The sequence below is a fragment of the Dermacentor albipictus genome, chromosome 1 (assembly GCF_038994185.2).
Source record: "Dermacentor albipictus isolate Rhodes 1998 colony chromosome 1, USDA_Dalb.pri_finalv2, whole genome shotgun sequence".
Lineage (NCBI taxonomy): Eukaryota > Metazoa > Arthropoda > Arachnida > Ixodida > Ixodidae > Dermacentor > Dermacentor albipictus.
This window is the reverse complement of record NC_091821.1, coordinates 480,498,589-480,515,930: the sequence shown is the minus strand read 5'-3', so window position 1 is coordinate 480,515,930 and position 17,342 is coordinate 480,498,589. Positions and strand designations below refer to the sequence as shown.

General features: G+C 44.6%; 1 protein-coding gene across 7 annotated transcripts in view; it reads right to left on the bottom strand.

The window, feature by feature from the left end:
• LOC135901464 (pancreas transcription factor 1 subunit alpha-like) overlaps positions 1 to 17,342 on the bottom strand; it is a 37,994-nt gene that overhangs the window by 12,044 nt on the left and 8,608 nt on the right. Inside the window, exons 1-2 of one of the 7 annotated variants that reach the window (XM_070538032.1) lie at positions 13,352 to 13,369; positions 13,155 to 13,230 (exon numbers count right to left, since the gene is read on the bottom strand). The exons of 3 other annotated variants lie outside the window; for them this stretch is intronic. The gene's annotated coding sequence lies outside the window, so the exon portion shown is untranslated. Of the gene's footprint in view, positions 1 to 6,281; positions 6,360 to 13,154; positions 13,449 to 16,240; positions 16,343 to 17,342 lie in introns of those variants that run through there. 3 more of the 7 variants (XM_070538040.1, XM_065431272.1, XM_070538041.1) reach the window with 3 other exon arrangements.

Genomic DNA, 17,342 nt, shown 5'->3' with positions numbered 1-17,342 from the left:
GCTGCGTCTTGCCGCGCATTTCGACAACGGAGCTCTGATGCCATAATGCATACATGGCGGCTGCAAGGACGAACCTTTCAAACAAGCAGAGTTTGCCATTGCAGGTTACCTCTTTCTTTTTTAAATACTTTTAGACGTCAGCTTGTCAGGGATTACTGAGCTTAAGGCAGAAATCTGTGGACCTTGTTATCCGTACAATAATCAAAACATAGGCGGCACAACAGATGGACGAATCATGACGTATTAATCCTTACTTCAAGGGATATAAGTTTATTAGACGACTTGCGAAATAGCGCGCGCCCTTCCGTGCAGCTGCCGAACTACAAAATCTGGTTGGAAAACAAGGCATACCTCGGCTATTGCTATGGATGATAACTGATCGCTTCTCAGCAAGCTGTGTTGGAGTCCGTACTCAGATCAAGTAGTTTTGCTCTGTTTATGTCAATGCTAGGCTTATTACAAAGTAAAAGCTGGGTGTTTCCAAAAAAAGTTTTGTTTCCTGTCGAGTACTGAGAACGCAACTTCCGATGAAATTTGTTAAGACGTTCAGGCTTCGCCCGAAGACCAGTAACACCAAGACAACACCAAGACACATGTCGACCCTGTGTCTGTGTTGCAAAAAAATTCGGAGGATGCTTAAGCTTTGTATTTAAGATTGGAACACCACGGCATTCAGAGATGCCTGACTGCTTCTAACGCTTCCCGGCAACTCCAACTTACGTAACCTTAATGCTTATCGGGAAAAGCGTGCGGCGAATGCTATGCACTAAGGCGAGCTTTCTGGTAGAAACGCAGCCTCATGTGTGGGACGATCACGGAGGTTGTGAACAGCCGTGCCGAAAAAAAATTACATCATTTTCAAGTTTCCGTTATTGTTTCGCACGTTCAATATTTTAGTCTGAGAATGTTTAACATAACAGGTATGCGCTGTCATCCTCAAATTTGCGAGGAATAACTTTGCGCTTGAATGTGAGCAACACGAGAACAAGTTGAGAGCAGGAGCCAACGTTTCGACAAGTGAACTTGCTTTTTTCAAGGCCTTGAAAGATACAGGTCCAGTTGTCGAAACGTTATCTTCTGCACTCACCTTGTTCTATGGTTGCTCATCGTCTTGAAATTCCATCTCCCGCATTCCCTGTCTTTTGTGAAGAATGTAAGGCAAGGTATGAGCAATTTTCGCTTTCGAATGGTGTGGCAATACAGCCCGCATATACCGCATGCAATATCGCAAGGCGTGGCGTGCACATATACACGTCAATTATAGGGAAATCTTTGCGCACGGGGACGCTGACACCGGATTTTGTGCGACGCAAGCATCTTAACGCTACCACTTCAAAATTAGCTGTCTTAAGCACCTTCGCAGCGTATCTTATGGCTATTAAGCAGAAGATCCGGGCCAGTGTCCGGCGTTAACATCAGACTGCAAGAAAACCCACGTGAACAAGCGATGACTTCAAGTTACCAGCGCTGTACCTGCTGCGGCTCGCCCTGGGAAATACCACGATGAACAGGACGCCGTGGCCCACTCCCAAAATTGGAATAAGGCAGATGTAAGCGGATTAAGACCGAATAAATTGAATTAAGGTACAGTAAGGTTGGTACAAATTAGAGCAAGGTGGATTAATGTTGGTGCAAATAGAACTAAGTTGATTAAGGTGTAGCTTTAATTTTAGGTGATCAGTAAGACGAGCTCTCATGCTTTCGCATTCAAATCACGTAATCACATATCACTCACAGTCCATTTATTGCAAATGGATCAGCGACGAAAGTGCATAACGCTTCCACTGCTATAATCATCATCATCAGCCTGGTTACGCCCACTGCATGGCAAAGGCCTCTCCCATATTTCTCCAACAACCCCGGTCATGTACTAATTGTGGCCATGCCGTCCCTGCAAATTTCTTAATCTCATCCGCCCACCTAACTTTCTGCCGTCCCCTGCTACGCTTCCCTTCCCTTGGAATCCAGTCCGTAACCCTTAATGACCATCGGTTATCTGCCCTCCTCATTACATGTCCTGCCCATGCCCATTTCTCTTTCTTGATTTCAACTAAGATGTCATTAACTCACGTTTGTTCCCTCACCCAATCTGCTCTTTTCTTATCCCTTAACGTTACACCTATCATTCTTCTTTCCATAGCTCGTTGCGTCGTCCTCAATTTGAGTAGAACCCTTTTCGTAAGCCTCCAGGTTTCTGCCCCGTAGGTGAGTACTGGTAAGACAAAGCTATTATACACTTTTCTTTTGAGGGATAATGGCAACCTGCTGTTCATGATCTGAGAATGCCTGCCAAACGCACCCCAGCCCATTCTTATTCTTCTGATTATTTCTGTCTCATGATCCGGATCCGCAGTCACTACCTGCCCTAAGTAGATGTATTCCCTTACGACTTCCAGTGCCTCGCTGCCTATTGTAAACTGCTGTTCTCTTCCGAGACTGTTAAACATTACTTTAGTTTTCTGCAGATTAATTTTTACACCCACTCTTCTGCTTTGCCTCTCCAGGTCAGTGAGCATGCATTGCAGTTGATCCCCTGAGTTACTAAGCAAGACAATATCATCAGCGAATCGCAAGTTACTAAGGTATTCTCCATTAACTTTTATCCCCATTTCTTCCCAATCCAGGTCTATGAATACCTCCTGTAAACACGCTGTGAATAGCATTGGAGAGATCGTATCTCCCTGCCTGACGCCTTTCTTTATTGGGATTTTGTTGCTTTCTTTATGGAGGACTACGGTGGCTGTGGAGCCGCTATAGATATTTTTCAGTATTTTTACATATGGCTCGTCTACACCCTGATTCCGTAATGCCTCCATGACTGCTGAGGTTTCGACAGAATCAAATGCTTTCTCGTAATCAATGAAGGCTATATATAAGGGTTGGTCGTATTCCGCAAATTTCTCTATCACCTGATTGATAGTGTGAATATGATCTATTGTTGAGAAGCCTTTACGGAATCCTGCCTGGTCCTTTGCTTGAGAGAAGTCTAAGGTGTTCCTGATTCTATTTGCGATTACCTTAGTAAATAGTTTGTAGGCAACGGACGGTAAGCTGATCGGTCTAAAATTTTTCAAGTCTTTGGCGTCCCCTTTCTTATGGATTAGGATTATGTTAGCGTTTTTCCAAGATTCCGGTGCGCTCTACGTTATGAGGCATTGCGTATACAGGGTGGTCAGTTTCTCTAGAACAATCTGCCCACCATCCTTCAGTAAATCTGCTGTTATCTGATCCTCCCCAGCTGCCTTCCCCCTTTGCATATCTCGCAAGGCTTTCTTTGCTTCTTCCGGTGTTACCAGTGGGATTTCGAATTCCTCTAGACTATTTTCTCTTTCATCATTGTCGTGGGTGGCACTGGTACTGTATAAATTTCTATAGAACTCCTCAGCCACTTGTACTATCTCATCCATATTAGTAATGATATTGCCGGCTTTGTCTCTTAACGCATACATCTGATTCTTGCCAATTCCTAGTTTCTTCTTCACTGTTTTCAGGCTTCCTCCGTTTCTGAGAGCATGTTCAATTCTATCCATATTATACTTCCTTATGTCAGCTGTCTTACGCTTGTTGATTAACTTCGAAAGTTCTGCCAGTTCTATTCTAGCTGTAGGGCTTTCATACATTGGCGTTTCTTGATGAGATCTTTCGTCTCCTGCGATAGTTTACTGGTATCCTGCCTAACGGAGTTACCACCGACTTCCATTGCACACTCCTTAATGATGTCCACAAGATTGTCGTTCATTGCTTCAACACTAAGGTCCTCTTCCGGAGTTAAAGCCGAATACCTGTTCTGAAGCTTGATCTGGAATTCCTCTATTTTCCCTCTTACCGCTAACTAATTGATCGGCTTCTTATGTACCAGTTTCTTCCGTTCCCTTCTCAGGTCTAGGCTAATTCGAGTCCATACCATCCTGTGGTCACTGCAGCGCACCTTGCCGAGCACGTCCACATCTTGTATGATGCCAGGGTTAGCGCAGAGTATGAGGTTTATTTCATTTATAGTCTCGCCGTTCGGGCCCCTCCACGTCCACTTTCGGCTATCCCGCTTGCGGAAGAAGGTATTCATTATCCTCATATTATTCTGTTCCGCAAACTCTACTACTCCCCCTGATATTCCTAGTGCCTATGCCATATTCCCCCACCGCCTTGTCTCCGGCCTGCTGTTTGCCTACCTTGGCATTAAAGTCACCTATTAGTATAGTGTATTTAGTTTTCACTCTACCCATCGCCGATTCCACGTCTTCATAGAAGCTTTCGACTTCCTGGTCATCATGACTGGATGTAGGGGCGTAGACCTGTACAATCTTCATTTTGTACCTCTTATTAGGTTCACAACAAGACCTGCCACCCTCTCGTTAATGCTATAGAATTCCTGTATGTTACCAGCAATATTCTTATTAATCAGGAATCCGACGCCTAGTTCCCTTCTCTCTGCTAAGCCCCGGTAGCACAGGACGTGCCCGCTTTTTAGCACTGTATATGCTTCTTTTGGCCTCCTAACTTCACTGAGCCCTATTATATCCCATTTACTGCCCTCTAATAGCACTGCTAGATTCGCCTCACTAGATAACGTTCTAGCGTTAAACGTTGCCAGGTTCATATTCCAATGGCGGCCTGTCCGGAGCCAGTGATTCTTAGCACTCTCTGCAGCGTCGCAGGTCTGACCGCCGGCGTGGTCAGTTGCTTCGCAGCTGCTGGGGACTGAGGGCCGGGGTTTGATTGTGTTGTTCATATAGGAGGTTGTGGCCAAGTACTGCACCAGGGTGGCCAATCCTGCTCTGGTGAGGGAGTGCGTTACCGGTTCTGGTCACCGGGATCAGGCCACACTCCAGGCCTGTTTATGCAATTTTATCAACATGCGGATTTTTTTTTAATCCGGTGGAAAATTGCCGGCACCGGGATTCGAACCACGGACGTCTTGCACGCGAGGCGGGTGTTCTACCTCTACGCCACCGCTGCACCCTGCTATATGGACGCGCAACCCGTTGCAGGTATTCAGCTCTCAGTTACTGAAGATATCGTGATAGGAGTTTGGATTTAATTTACCTGAAACACTAACTTTAATGCATTCGGTACATTATGCGAGTTTCTCTTAATTCGTAAGCATTCTTTGGTGAGCTCCCCCGTCCTGTTGGCGATAGGTGTAATGCCTTGGATATGCACAAAAATGCGTAACTTGTAAAGTTAAGACATTTAATAACGTCAAGCTCCTGCGACAGCTTTTTGTCCAGGTGTCCCTCCAGTTCCTTTTGTTTCTCGTAAATAAAATTGATTGATTGATTGATTGATTGATTGATTGATTGATTGATTGATTGATTGATTGATTGATTGATTGATTGATTGATTGATTGATTGATTGATTGATTGATTGATTGAATCGTAATGGTGTAAATTCAGATGATTGGTAGCGTTCAAGCAATAAGGAAAAATTTAAAGCAAAAAAATATTAAGCGAATACGAACAGAGGTACATTCGACTCCTTAGAAAATATATGTAGTGATGGGCCAACTGAAATTTGAGTGTGGGTCAACTTGAAATTTGGGGTTGGGTCAACTAGAAGTTTGGATGTAGGCCAACTTGAAGTTTGCGGGTGGGCCAACTCGAAATGTTGGGTGGGCCAACTTAAAGTTTGGCGGCGAGTCAACTTGAAATTTGGGGGTGGGCCAGCTTTAAATTTGAACATGGGCCAACTGAAATTTGGGAGTTGGCCAAATTTAAATCGGGGGAGGGGGAACAGGAATTCGGTTGTGGGTTAACTTAAATTAGATGGTGAGCTGACTTGAAATTTGAGAGTGGCGCAACTTAAATTTGGGAGTGGCCCAACTTAAATTTTCAGGTGGGCCTACTTCAAAATTTGGACATGGGCCAAGTGAACTTTGGGAGTGGGCAGAATTGAAACTTCAGGGTGGGCCAACTGTAACTCGGGGGTGGCCCGACTTAAAATTTGGAGTTGCGGCAATTCAAATTAGGGGTTAGGTCAACTTAAACTTAGGGGTGGGTCGACTAGAAGTTTCGTGGCGCGGGTGGGCCAACTGAAATTTGGCGATGGGTCGACTTACGTATGCAGGTGGGCCAACTTCAATTTCGGGGTGGGCCAACTGGAAATTTGGGTGTGGGCTAACTATACTCCGTTCCATACATAGCAGTCAACGCTGTGGACACTAAATCGCACTTGGATGTAGTTCGATATTTTTGACCGCAATTGTGCGCAACTGTTTTGTATATAGGCTCAGTATTGAACGAAACAAGTTTTATAGCGAAAGCTTTATTGGCCGTGAACTTACGATTTCGCAGTGGCGGTGCTCCGAGGAGGCACATGACGTCACACCGCGTTCCTCGTCGCACCGCGTTCACCATCGTTCCGTTCGCTTCGCGAGCGACGTCGCATGCCTGATAACATGTCGGAGGATTGAAAAGGAGAGCTCGCGTGCGCCGCAACCACAGTTGATGCGGCAGTATGGACGGCGACATTTCTGATAAGCAGGAGGAGGCCTGGAATCGACATCGGAACGAGATGAAGACGAAACGAATCGCCGAGGAAACAGACGAACAGCGCGCCGAATGACGGGCTAAACGCCGCAACATAGCTAGACAACCAGACTAACCTATACGTGCAATCAAGATTAACCAAGGCTAACCATGCTATGCCTTAGCTTTCGCTACGTATATCCTGGCATAGCCGAGATAAGCCACTGCCAATATTTAATCATTAGATACAAACACATTGTGATATACGGCTGCTAATACGTTATGTAATATTTGTCATTTTTGTCGTTTTTTTGTTCTTTTATTCGCAACCTGTCGCAAGAAGCCCCACGTGTATGCACGCGCGAGCGAACTCTGTTGGCGAGAAGCGAGGCATTGAAGAAACGCCCAGTGAAAAACAGACGGAGTGCGAGTAGTGATAACTTTTCTTGGGCAGGCTGAGTACAAATTGTGTGGGTCACTTGTAGCCGCTGTCATAAATTACATGTGCAATAGAACCGGAGCATCGAACGTGGGTATTTATGCATGATGTAGTGTCTATCCCGCTTTCTTGACAGCAGCGTAGTTGTCACTTTGGTCAAATTCGGAGAAAATGGGGAGAACGTTACGGCCAATAAGCACGCGAAGTTAAAGCTTTATTTAATGATCGAATTCAGCATGCTGTCGTGACAGAACTGCTGCTCTCATCAGCGTTGAACTTAGTGAAAATACGGGAAACGTTATAATTAGTGAGTATGCGAAATCAAACATGTGGATATATGATACATTTTTTTAATTCTTCATTAAGTATTCAAATGCGTTTTAAGGTCGTTATCCGCAATGTTTCTTAATGTCCCCAGAAAAACTCTGTGCATATACAACGAGTTCAGATTAGTTGCAAATCTCGAGGCGCCCGCGGCTTCCTCCCATAACTATGCGAGTTACATTGTATTTCGGGCAAGCAAAGTGCATGGTTATGGATGATGTGTAGCAAATATCAAGGTTTGTGGGTTTATTACACAATTTGAGGTAAATCGCGAATGCCAGCCCTTCAGTGCATATATATATAGGCGTGTATTACGAATGGCGCGCAATTTTGCCCACTGACTTCGCTGAACTATAATCTTCACTACCATCAAATTTATTGTAAGATAGAGAGCATTATCACCAGTGTGCTTGAGGTTTTTAATGTCTGTAGGTAGAGTACAGATACTAGAAAAAATCATTTAGCAGTTGCTTCAAATACTTGTACAGCCGTCACCCTCCGTCCTACCCAGTGTGGTAAGAGATGGTAAGAGAGCACGTGACACCGACTTCACATTCGGCGAAAATTGAAGCTGTGCTAAAGGTGATGCGCGGAGATATGTTAATGTTTCTCAATAATTGTTGCAAATAATTACTGAACTTTAATTTATCTACTATATTCATCGAAAATAACAGGCGCCCGCGAAGTCCTATGTAGACTAAACGAGCCAGCCTCGTTTCCCATATTTTGCGCAAATAGGAGGCAGATTATGACTGATGTGCAGACATCGTTGTAAGGGTGTGCGTTTAATATGCACTTTACAGTGAATATAAATGCAAGCACTTCAGACCGTTATAAAGGTGTTTTAAGAACGCCGAATAATTCACGTACCGCTATTCTAAGAAGTATATCAGCCAGTGGGATCAATATGCTGGACTTAGGGGAACCTTGCGGCTCACGTGCAGGAGAAGTTAACTGAGCACACAGCTTTTGCTAAAAGTTTCTTTGTGAAGTTCTTGAAAGCATTGTATGTGGACAATGTTCTAAACATGCTAGTCACATGCGAGCAACGTTTTCAAGTTTTAATTACGTGCAAGCCTAATTCTAAAAGCAAATAATTGAAACAAATAGCTTTGTTGGTAATTGAGTAGCGAGGCCGTAACTGTCTGATGTCTTCTGTGTGAGAATTCTGGCGGTGGACTTTATTCACGAATCTTTGTACATCAAATGATTTATTGCCTGGCCTTCGGGCATCTGCCCGCATGGTAGAAGAGACCGGCATAATAACGGGTGAGTTCACAAATCCCTTCGTTCGTAATCCCGCTTTGCCGTTCGCCGGTCACCTCAATTCGCTAGGAATATATACAGCGCCAAAATTGGCTAGAATTTTCTGTTGCGAACAATTCCAGCGTAAGATTGTTTTTTTAATGGGAGCTGAGAAAACAAATTCATAAAGCTCCCCGTCTGTAAGTGTTTTTTCCATTCACCGCTGCCCTCTGTAATAGTATGTCTGCCATTACGATTGACCTAGTATCTGCTCTCCCGAACACAATTATCATAATTACTTTTCATTGCGATATCAATTATGTGGACACTCCAATCGAATTTTCACCGTCATCCGCGTCGCCGTGAGGTTCCATATGTATATGGTATGTATATGGTATATGTATGTATATGCATTCTATACGCCATGCCATGCTATATGACATCCGGTGTATGCGGGCTATATTGCCAAAACAATCTATCGCTAAAGTTGGTCTTACTAGGTCTTGCATTCTAGACAACTTATCCCTCGGAATTTTGAGAATGGCAGCCCACAGAAAACAATGGCAGCGCATGTCTTTTATCTTAACTCTTTTTAGACTTAGATAACTCAAATGAGGAAATATAAAAGAGCTCAAATACGAAAATGATGCCTTTTAATTGGTGCGGTTGGTCACAACCTCCGGGATCCTACCAGGAAAGATGTTTGAAACAGGCCCTACAGAGGAAAATGGTGGGAAAGTCGCTACAAGAAGACGTTGGCTTTAGTTAATAAGCCTAAATGAAATGGCCCCGTGGCACCAGTCAAACAGAGGACTTCTAGCACAACAGCTCGTTTTTACATAGCCAGCTTACATTTGCTTCAATTGATACTGTCACTACAGCTGCGAATATACACTTACACTTGGTGTAATATTCTAGCATGTTGCTGTTGTATTCATTGCTTCGCCCTTCTGGCGAAACGTGATTTTTTTTCGTTATGAAGTCTGAGAGCCTCTATCCACAAAAAAGCCCTTATATTATAACTGCTCGTAAGGTCATATGCCAACCGGTCGTGATGTCCAACATAATTATTCTTAGCGGGGGAAATTAGCCAATGGTAAGCAGCACTTAATAATCACAAGGTTTGTGAGTACAGCCACTGACAATCACCCCAGTCCACGAACCAATGGCAGGTGACACTCACGCTAAAGAAGCTCGACCCAATTTCGCAAAGTCCTGGGCGTATGTACAAAACATATTTTACGCATGAGCTACACATATAAGCATATTGGTCACAGTGAGGATGGCCAGCCACTGGCATGTGGCACTTACGCGAGCAAAAATCATTTCGGATTCATCCCGAAATTCTAAAGAAAAGTTATTCGGTGGACAAACATCATTTTCAGAATGACCGACGACTCTGACTTATGGTTTCTCCACTCTGCACGGAGAATATTAATAACTGCTTTCACATCAGTGCTGATAATACAGGCCTCAAGTCTGTGGTGCGCAGTCAGCAGCAGACGCTATATCTAGTATGTCGACACTTATGTAAGGGCTACAAGTGTACCTCGATAATAAAAACAGACATCTTGTTATCAAAGAAGCGATAAAGTGAAGCCAGATACAGCATTAGAAATTAATTCAGGTGCTGGTTTTGCTCATTGTGCCCACCTTGTCGGAATAGAAAAAAAACAAGAACGAAATAAAAAGAACGATATTTTTGACCACAACAAAAACGTGACCGAATATTTATTTATTATTTTGTTTTTCGGTAAAACCGAAATATTTTTGATCGGTCTTAAGTTCAAGGGGAAAGTCGGCCATCAGAAGCAACCGTCGTCAGCCAATGTCAGAATTTTCGCGTATCTCAGGCAGGGACAGTGCGAGAGTAGCCCGTCGAACGCTCCACTAATCAAAGCCTGCCGCTCGGATGACTAACGATCGGCATCGTAGCAAACCCCAGGGCTTGTGCGCTGAAGAGCTCATCATTTCGTTTTCTTCAAGTACAACGCTTTCTTACCGAAGTTTCATCGTTCGTTCCTGATCGTTTAAATAGGTTTTGTCGGAACAGCGGTCCCACGTTTCGGCGAGTGCACTCGATGACGTGCCGCTGCTCAGATCATGCACAGTGCTTTGAATCAAGGCACTGAGCGTGATCACAGAATTCGTAATTCACTCATTGAGAAAAATAAACACCACGCTTTTTATCTTTACTTTCCTTCGAAAATTTGTGCATGCAAACCAAAACCGTTATGAGGAGTTACGGGGCTTTTTTTTTTTTCGTTCCGGAGCACCACCGGAACGGAAGTTTCTGCAGTGGAATGAAACTAAAACGCGAACGACAAAGCAGTTTGTTCCGAGACCTAGTGCCAGCGTTGGCAAGAATTTATGGAAAGCAGATCGAAAGCGCGAACAGTGTCATTCTTATACATTGTACACCATATCGTTACCAAGCTATAATATTGAATGGTCAGCAATATATTATTCCTTGCACTCAAGTACCCGGCCCCTCCCATAAAACAAAGTATTTCTGTTAAAAATGAATTGCTGATATCTAGCACATAAGTATGTTAACGCCATCCAGAATTTACCCCAATATTGCTGCCTTTCTCCCCCCTTTTCTGCCGTTTTCAGTGATGCTTCCCTGGAATACCCTGACGTTGAGTTCCTCCAGTGTAGTTCTTTTCACTTGCTTTTCGTGCATTCGAATATCTTTGCAGGAGTCCTTCATTCTTAGGTCTGTATTCACAAAAACCTCTCACGCGTTCAATCGCTCGTTAAAAGTCATTTCAACGAATAGACATGCTGTACAGATTGCTATCCAAGGCGGCCGGGTAATTGCAGAGAGCACTTACGAACGAAAAGCTTCGTGAATTCGGCCCCTGTGTGTGTAAAACTAATTTCCGGTCCCTTCCCCTCTGATTTATCAATTCGCGCACGAAGTATTACACGAGTAACCATACAGATCTTTACAGAAAGAATACAGACAACCGATTAACAGTGCTAGTTTGGACGTTTGACAAGCGCACTCCTTAGCCGGGACAAAAGAAAGCAGACAAAATAGAAACGCTAGTTTGGCCCATTTAAGGTGTCAACTTATTAAGCGTGCAAGTCTGAATCAACTTGTCCAGCAACACGTTCTATCAAAAGCACCAGTGGCTGTGTGTCCCGCTTAAAAATTAGTTAGCGTTGCAATTAGGATCAATTTCGCGTTTAAAAGAACTAATACGCCGTCTTTGAAGGGTGATAGTCATACAGAAACCACAGATACGCCTTCGCGTGATGCCTTCCTCCGGTCGGTCGATCAGAAGCTGAATGTCTCATCACGACATTGCGCGGACAGAAATAAAAAACATATATATTTTTGTTTCTTTGCCTTTAGATCAGCTGTTCTAACCACCACGACACAGCACTTATGTTATTATTATAATCTATGATAGCATATCAGCATTTTTGTGAGAGGGATTCACTGGACTATTCCGCACAATGTTTTACGTCGACGGCAGCTTATTCGTGGAGGATTACTTCTGTAAATGTAGCAAGAAATTTAAAGTATAGTTCCCGAAAAGACTTCTTTGCATAACCAAAATCTGTCGTCAGTTCTTTCTTTTTCCAGTCCATAAAGCACCGCATTTACATGACTTGTTGCCAACTGCGGTGATGCAATATGAACACGCTTTCATGAAGCTTTTTGTTTTGTTTCGTTTTCACAGCTCACTTTTCGTATTCTTTAATGGAGCGACCCATGATCAACTCCAGCAGTTGAACCACGTAGTTTTGTATCAATTTATTGTGATTTCTCAACAGAAATGTACGATTTATTGACACATCACTTACCTGGCGGCTATTCATTCTACCAGAGAGAGCTCCTTAAGGTAAGCTTGTTTTGTTTATATTTTTTTCGGTGAATATGTTGTCAAGTGTCTCTTATTAAGTATACGATGCTCTCGGCCGGCGAACAAAGCAAAATATTATGGAGAAACTGCTCCAGGGCTTGCCATGTTCTCAGATTTAACTTAAGCTTTAACCATAGATTTTCTTTTTCTTGAGTGATTCTTCAAACCTCCTGCAAGATTTATTTTCTTGAACTGAGTGCCAATAAACGTACAAATTTCTCGTTGTGTTTAACTCTGATGAAGCGCCCATTGAATTTTGCGTTAAACTGCAATACTATGCGGTAGCTCCTGTATTTTGTTTCCGACGTTTTCGTTCGCCTATATTAGCAACTGCGATGTGCATTCTCGACTTAACTTTGCTGAGGTGTCTTGATGCAGACCTGTGGAAGTGCTATATCTATTGCATTCCCTTTATTTAAAACTGGTTCATTTCCGCTTGCCAGCGACCTATTTTATTACACTTATTAGTATGTGCAGAAACGGGTGACATTTCTCTTTGCAACATTTCCGATAAAAGTCAGTAATCTTGTCCCCATTAAGATTTTTGTTCGCACATTTGGGCAAAGTGAGACGTTCGAATAACTTATATCAATCCGAAGATTTTCTAGAAGTGAAATCCAATTGGGGTGACATTTGGAAATAGAGGACGTAAGAGGCAGCCATTTCAAATATGGCGCAGAGGCAAACGGCGACGTGTCTTCGCGTTATCTCTTGCTCAATAAATCAAATACGCATCATTAAGTTGTTTTAAATACTAAGTATAGTGAGTGTTCTAAATATGGCAAGCTGAAGAATACACTGACCTGTTTTCTCGCAGTCCTTAGCCACACAGGCCGCGGGGATCACATTTCTTCTTTCGTTGCTAATTCTTCCCCGTCGCTGAGCAGAACGATGTGCAAGTTCCAGATCACGAACATTGAAGCAATCGAGAAAAATGATATCACCGTTCAACGATTTTAAATAAATGTACTTGGCTGCAACACTTTCTTCATTATCGTACCTCCAATTATCCGTCTCGGGCCGTCTTTGCCACGATATTCAGAGCGCGCCATCACATTTGCGGTGGAACGAGGCGAGCTATTCGCGCAGAATCCAAGTAAGCCTGTCTCGAAAGTATCGACCAAACCGAGCACGGATACGGGCGTGTTTCCGGATGACCAACCATGCCCCGCCCCCACCAAATGTGACGTCATCGTAGAGGCGGTCCAATCCGGAGTGCGATCCGCGAAACGCAGGATTATCGATCGCGCGCAGGGGGCGGGGATTGCGCGTGTTTTGCTCGGGGGAGGGGAGGGGGGCTTTGCGCCGTTCCCGTTAACTGGAAGCTCCCCCCTCCTGCTAGAGCGCCGCAGTTGAGACCGAGCGCGAACCTTCATTCGAGGGGAAGGGAAAATATCGGAGCTAGGCACCGCAGATGCGGTCGATCTCAGGAGAGAACGAGCACCTGTCGCCGGGCCGTTTCTTGCGTTCGTCCTGCTGTGGGCTTGGAGAGAGCAGCTTTATGCGCGTGCCGAGTCGATAATGTTGCCTCCACGCCCGCCTCAGGTGTACGCGGACAAAGAAGTAGAGAGGCGGGGGGGGGGGCGACCATTCTACAATGGCTCTATGCACGCGTGTCTCGCTCGTTCAGCTTTTTTACACGTACATTTTTAGTGACATTCGCATTAGAGAAGCCAGGTGCTCGAGCGGAAAGCAACGCTGTCCAGTTTGCGCTAGACACGCTATAGGGCAACCGGAACGTCGGCAAGTGCCCGCTGTCACAAAAGCAAGCGACGATTGACTGCACCGGTTGTTAGTTACACTACCACTATTTTCGACTTAATTGTCATACCTTGCGAGTAAGCTCCTTTAAATTTCAGAAGCAGTCAGTGGTACGCTTAATTTACGTGTCAGTACTGCACGTGCGATGAACCTTCTGCTCGATGAGGCGCCTCGGTCGCGTTACAGATATATGTCGAGGTGTGTCTGGCACGAAAGTCGCTGTATCCAGTAGCTGCTCTGCTGAAGCTCATCCGCAATAAAGGCAGTGGAGACTGCGCCGAAGGCGATATAGTGGCGGCATACCGTGAGGGTTAACCGCCGCCAGTGAAGCGTAACTTCACAACTGGACAAAAGCTTCTTTGAAGCATTCTACGTTACGTGCGATGACGTCATCGCAGTCGCGATACTGAGGTCTACGGTCATACAGGCCCACAATTTTCTGTAGCAATCAAGAGAAAGGTACAGGGGAGGAGATTTTGCGCACGTGCCACTGCGCCGAATACTTGGCTAAGTTTGACAGCGCTTTCGGCTCTTTGGAGCAGGGGCTGAATGAACTTGCACCTTCCACGTGTGACGGTTTCGCATTTGCCCAGCCGTGGAAAAGAAAGCAGTCAATTAACACTGAATCGTGCATTTTGTCTTATCCACCTACGTTTCCTTACAGGCATCTACGTTCTCTGTTTCCGAGTTCATGCTAAAATATATAGAAAAACTTCGCACTTTTTTTTTTAGAAACGTTCTTGCTTGTTCGCTGTTTGCCTCCGAAGCCTTTTCTTCATTTCCCTGAAAAGCAGTCCGCGAATCTACCTTGTTGATGAGCTGCACGCAGTCTTGGCTGGATTCCTACATCATTCTTATACATATAAATATAAAAAAAATACAGGGGAAATTTAGCGGTAAGTGCGGGAGAAAAGTGTAATTATAAAACTGTCGCACTTCTTAGAAATTCCAAATCCGTGATTAAAACAACATTTACTACATTGAAAGGAGCTCACTCGACACACGTCCTTGTTCTTCAAGAAGGTGAAGTGCAACTGACGGTGGTCCGGAGCAGACCACGCACGCACGCACGTACACACAAACACACACACACACACACATATGCATGTATCGTGCGTTGGATGGACGTTAAAAACCCCAGGTGATCAAAATTAATTCGGAGTCCCCCACTATACGGCGTCCCTCGGAATCATATCTGATTTTGACTCGTCAAACCCCAGAAATGAGTTTCTTACACACACACGCAAACACGCGAGCGCGCGGGCAGATACACGCATGCCCCTCTGCCACGTGACCGGCTTCCCACACTTCACGCACATACATACTTTCACCTTTGATACTTCTAACGCTAACGCATCAAAATATGTCGTCCGCAATGTAACGTGTATGCTTATACACGCGTGAATTTACTCTCACTTTGTCACCAATGCATTCAACTCTCCAAGATGTCGGCGCAGGTCTTTTCCCCTTCTGTTTTATATCCCTTCTTGTGTATGCTCGTATAGACAATCGATTACGCATCACGTGTATGCAACCGCCAGCCGTCCTTTCCGCCTATTATTTCAGCCACAATCTTAAATCATCAGACTTGTTCGACAGTCCATCCTGTTGTAGTGATTTTAGCCTGACGGCCATAATTTCCCGAATATAGCTGATATATGCTCAGAGTGTGTTCGAGCTTGGACGCTCACTTTTTCAGGTTCGTGAAATGTGCACATCGACGAGTAGATGCGCCGGAGGTGACAATGGGAAAATACTAATTCTAAATACCAGGCACCATGCCGGTCGGCAGGTCTACGTAAGTGCTGTCCTCTACTTGCTTAGCGCACATTTACCGCAATATTGGAATCTAAATAACACGAAGCTTGTTTGACTTAGCAAGATACTCGCAGGAGTTAATGATGTGAGCACGGTATCGTCGCCATTAGCTGTTGTCTGCGTCACGAGCACGAATGCGGTGTGCGATGGCTGTTATAGGGAAGACTGTTGATGGTAGATGTTGATCAGTAGGGCACACATCTAAATGCGCTTGAAACTTCGTGCCCTTTGTGTCACAGCGGTACATCCATTCTGGAAGAATGGCGAAAAACGGGCACACTATCACTGGCACTTACCCACTTGTACATACCCAGTGACAAAAGTTCTTTACTACGCAGGACAGCAGCCAGCACATACTCAGTGGCGGAAGATGTCTGCCATCATCATCATCAGCAACCTGTCTTTACAACCCCTGCAGGACGATCTCCAATTACCCCTGTCTTGCGATAGCAGAGTACAACTTGCGCCTGTAAATAGCCTAGTTTCATCACCTCGCCTGATTTTTGGCATCACTGGCTGTGCTTCCCTTCCCTTGGTACTCATTCTCTAACTCCAATGCTCCACTGGTTATCTGCCCTGCACGCCACATGACCTGCCCAGCTCCAATTCTTTCTCTTTGGTGTCAACTAGAATATCGGCTATCCCTGTTTGCTCTCTGATCCACGCCGCTCTCTTCCTGCCTCTGAATGTTACGCCTTAAATTTTTCGTTCCATTGCTCTTTGCCCGATCGTTTACTTGTTCTCCAGCTTCTTTGTTAATCTCCAAGTTTCTGCCCCATGTGTTAGAACCGGTAAAATGCAATGGTTGTGCACTTTTCTTTTCAACGAGAGCAGAAAGCGCCTAGTCAATACCCGGTAATGCTCGCCTTCTGCACTCTTACCCATTTTTATTCTTCTGTAAATTTCTTTTTTTTTTATGATCAGCGTCTCCTGTGAATAATTCGCCTATCGATAAACGTACTGCCGCATAGATTCTATAGGCTTACTGGCGATAACGATTTCTTGTTTCTTAGCCAAGCTGCTCCCCCTCCAAGGGGGAGGGGGAGCAGGCACGCCACAAGCGCGGTAATTGGGTCCACGAACTTACTGTTGCCCTTCGTATGCGTCGCGCCACATTAAAGGGTCAAACTGCTTATAATAGCGAGTGCGCATAACTTCACCCCTTATTGTAGGGCCTTATAAATTGCCACACGTTGGAGCTGAGCAGGTTCTAACATTTCTACACTTAAGTGTAATGAATCAGTCGTCATGCCATCACCATATCTATCGCCGTCACCTTTACACGTAATGTAAGATGTGTATGTCGCGTTCAAAATATGTAGCCAACCATGTGCAATATTTTTGTACGTTCACCTGAAATGTGATATCTCCGGAAGGGGTCCCTTAAGGTAGTTAGACTAAGTCAAGGGAGA